The sequence below is a fragment of the Schistocerca nitens genome, chromosome 5 (genome assembly GCF_023898315.1).
Source record: "Schistocerca nitens isolate TAMUIC-IGC-003100 chromosome 5, iqSchNite1.1, whole genome shotgun sequence".
In the NCBI taxonomy this organism is placed as follows: Eukaryota; Metazoa; Arthropoda; class Insecta; order Orthoptera; family Acrididae; genus Schistocerca; species Schistocerca nitens.
In genome coordinates, this window is record NC_064618.1 from 506380371 (window position 1) to 506385069 (window position 4699).

Consider the following 4699-nt stretch of genomic DNA (forward strand, 5'->3'; position numbering starts at 1 on the left):
AGGCTCAGTTATGCAATATTTAACTTTTCTTGCACTGACATACCAACATAATAAACAAAATAGTAATGTAAGTCGCTGCCAAAATGAAATAATATAATAGCAGTGGAGTGAAATCAGATAAAATTTAAAAAAGTAAAAGTACTACATGATCTCAGTTTGCACAACATCTCACTTTTTTTTCACAATATAAGGCAATAAGGGAAAAACTGTATTAACATTAAGGCATAAAAAGCTTGTTTCTCTAGAGGAAAATGAAAAATTTAAAAAAAAGTTTTGGAGATGATGTTACATGAAGTAATTAAATAAATTTAAAAATCTGAAATATGGACATTTGCCCAATTATTTTCTTTCAGTATTACTAACCTGTACACCTATTCGCCAGTTTAAATAATTTCAGATAAGAGTAGAAAGAATCTGAGGAGTAATAAAAAAAGAAATACTGATGAACAGATTACAGAATTATTACTCTATCTTCAGGCCACAAGAGGCCCATCAGGACCATCTGTCCGCCGTGTCATCCTCAGTTAAGGATGCGGACAGGAGGGGCGTGTGGTCAGCACACCGCTCTCCTGATCATTATGATAGTTTTCTTTGACCAGACAGATTTGCCGTCCTACAGGCCCGGGTTTGATGCCCGGTTGGGTCGGGGATTTTCTCTGCTCAGGGACTGGGTGTTGTGCTGTCTTCATCATCATTTCATCCCCATCCGGTGCGCAGGTCACCCAATGTGGTGTCGAATGTACAAGGGTAATCCTAAAAGTAAGGTCTCCTATTTTTTATAAGTACATAGACCTGTTTATTTCTACAATGGTTTACATCAGTTTACAGCTTGAACATTTAGTTATTTTTTGACATAATCACTATTTCTGTCGATGCATCTTTGTAGATGCTGTCGCAGCTTTCGTATGCCCATGTCATACCAGCTTGCCGCCAAGCTGTTCAGAAAGTTATGAACCTCTTCTTTCACCTCGTCGTCGGAGCTGAATCACTTTCCAGCCAAATGTTCTTTTAACCTAGGGAAAAGGCGATAGTCACAGGGCACCAAGTCAGGACTATTGGGTGGAAGGCTGATTATGTTCCACTGAAACTGTTGCAGGAGAGCAACAGTTTGCTGAGTGATGTGTGGGCATATGTTGTCATGGAGAATGTGTACGCCCTTCCTCAACATTCCTCTTCTCCAGTTCTGAACTGCCCGTTTGAGTTTTTTCAGAGTCTCACAATACCTGTCAGAGTTAATTGTGGTGCCAGCGATTCAGCTCCAACGACGAGGTGAAAGAAGAGGTTCATAACTTTCTGAACAGCATGGAGGCGAGCTGGTATGACATGGGCATACAAAAACCGCCACAGCAGCTACAAAAATGGATCGACAGAAATGGTGATTATGTTGAAAAATAGCTAAATGTTCAAGCTGTAAACTGATGTAAACCATTGTAGAAATAAACAGGTCTATGTACTTATAAAAAAATAGGAGGCCTTACTTTTGGGATTACTTTCGTAATAAGACCTGCACCAAGGCGGCCGGACCTGCCCGACAAGGGGCCTCCAGTCCAATGACGCCAAATGCTCATTTCCACTACCACATGTGGCTTTCATACATCATACAATGTTATCTGAAATTAAAAGAGAAAGTAAATGATTTTTTTACTACTAAAAACTTATCCTACTTCATTTCACGTAGGTAAAGAGGCACTGCCATTGTAACTCAGACAGCAGGCTACTTGCTCTAAAAAAAGAAAGAGTGTCACCATTGCCAACTGGCTAAGCTATAATGACTGTGAATTGTTGCTTACAATGGAACTACTAAATGCTTGTGAGAGAGGGTTATATATATGATAACAATTAATTTCTGGTTTAGTCACTTTTATATATATAGTGGAGGGAAACAGTCCACGTGGGAAAAATATCTTCTGTAGAGAGAGGTACATAACCATAGCACCCCTCCCAGTAGTAATCTATGTTAATGTCACAGTTGTTTCCCAAAATCTCCATTGTTTTCTGAAAACAGCATTATTGATTTTTTTTCCCAAAACCACATACCCTGAGAGCCCTCTGTTCATTGTTAACATAAATGTAGTGTTTCAACCTGCATCACTGCTTGCAGGAGATAATGTAGGTGACTCTAATCAGTTTCATTCCCAAATTGAGACACAGCTGGAGGTTTCTGTAGTGCACAATGTATCTCTGTTTATCCCTGAGCATCATTATCAGCTTTGGGAATAGAACCATTGCATGGAACTAGCAGGACATAGTGGCAACTTGCTACATCCGTCATACAAATAACTAGAATATGCGTGTCTCCCTCCGTGACATATCCTTCAGCAGAATCCACTGCCACATCTGTGAATTTATCGAATCTGATGACTTTTTTCATCAGACAGTCATTGAAACCATCCAACAACACATATTGGTGCATGGTATGCCACATAAGTTGTTAACATCAAGGTACATGATGTAACTCACACTGTCAGATGCTTGGAACTGTCCACTCCTTGGCATGCCTATGGACAAATTGTCGAAATACCCCATGAATCCCACATTCAAAATACAGCAGCATTTTGACATCAGTCAATAATTCAATGCTAACACATTTATTTTTCAACATAGTGTCCCATGAAAACCCTGACGTGGTGTAATAGAATGCAAGATCAATCAGGTATGTGGTTATCCACAGAATTCAGAATTTCTCAAAAATATGTGCAAGTAGGCATAAATCAGCATCTATATACAGCTTTTCATGCTCTCCTAATCAGAGATGTTGAATTCCTGGCAAAGATACACCTCATGCCCATACTCCTCACCCTTTATGGAATTACCTGTAAGGTTACTGGTGAATGTAGCTATTCCAGGCAATTGGTTTTCATTGAGTCTCTCCATCAAATTCAGATATTTGTTTGGGAAGGCCCCCTTCTTCACCACAACATGAAATTTTGCACTATTCGGATATGCAGCTCTAGTGAGGTGTGTGGCCTAATGCATTTCTCAGCAAATTCCTTAAGTCATATGTACATCCATGAACTGCAACATAATGTTTCGTGTCATCTGCTTCGAGACTGGAATATACCTCTCAACACTCTCAGGCAGGGAACTCATCTGATTGCTGGGTTGTGTTGTTGTTGTGGTCTTCAGTCCTGAGACTGGTTTGATGCAGCTCTCCATGCTACTCTATCCTGTGCAAGCTTCTTCATCTCCCAGTACCTACTGCAACCTACATCCTTCTGAATCTGCTTAGTGTATTCATCTCTTGGTCTCCCTCTACGATTTTTACCCTCCACGCTGCCCTCCAATGCTAAATTTGTGATCCCTTGATGCCTCAAAACATGTCCTACCAACCGATCCCTTCTTCTAGTCAAGTTGTGCCACAAACTTCTCTTCTCCCCAATCCTATTCAATACCTCCTCATTAGTTACATGATCTACCCACCTTATCTTCAGCATTCTTCTGTAGCACCACATTTCGAAAGCTTCTATTCTCTTCTTGTCCAAACTGGTTATCGTCCATGTTTCACTTCCATACATGGCTACACTCCATACAAATACTTTCAGAAACGACTTCTTGACACTTAAATCTATACTCGATGTTAACAAATTTCTCTTCTTCAGAAACGATTTCCTCGCCATTGCCAGTCTACATTTTATATCCTCTCTACTTCGACCATCATCGGTTATTTTACTCCCTAAATAGCAAAACTCCTTTACTACTTTAAGTGTCTCATTTCCTAATCTAATCCCCTCAGCATCACCCGATTTAATTTGACTACATTCCATTATCCTCGTTTTGCTTTTGTTGATGTTCATCTTATATCCTCCTTTCAAGACACTGTCCATTCCGTTCAACTGCTCTTCCAAGTCCTTTGCTGTCTCTGACAGAATTACAATGTCATCGGCGAACCTCAAAGTTTTTACTTCTTCTCCATGAATTTTAATACCTACTCCGAATTTTTCTTTTGTTTCCTTTACTGCTTGCTCAATATACAGATTGAATAACATTGGGGAGAGGCTACAACCCTGTCTCACTCCTTTCCCAACCACTGCTTCCCTTTCATGCCCCTCGACTCTTATAACTGGCATCTGGTTTCTGTACAAATTGTAAATAGCCTCTCGCTCCCTGTATTTTACTGCTGCCACCTTCAGAATTTGAAAGAGAGTATTCCAGTTAACGTTGTCAAAAGCTTTCTCTAAGTCTACAAATGCTAGAAACGTAGGTTTGCCTTTTCTTAATCTTTCTTCTAAGATAAGTCGTAAGGTTAGTATTGCCTCACGTGTTCCAACATTTCTACGGAATCCAAACTGATCTTCCCCGAGGTCCGCTTCTACCAGTTTTTCCATTCGTCTGTAAAGAATTCGCATTGGTATTTTGCAGCTGTGACTTATTAAACTGATAGTTCGGTAATTTTCACATCTGTCAACACCTGCTCTCTTTGGGATTGGAATTATTATATTCTTCTTGAAGTCTGTGGGTATTTCGCCTGTCTCATACATCTTGCTCACCAGATGGTAGAGTTTTGTCATGACTGGCTCTCCCAAGGCCATCATTAGTTCTAATGGAATGTTGTCTACTCCCGGGGCCTTGTTTCGACTCGGGTCTTTCAGTGCTCTGTCAAACTCTTCATGCAGTATCTTATCTCCCATTTCATCTTCATCTACATCCTCTTCCATTTCCATAATATTGTCCTCAAGTGCATCGCCCTTGTATAGACCCT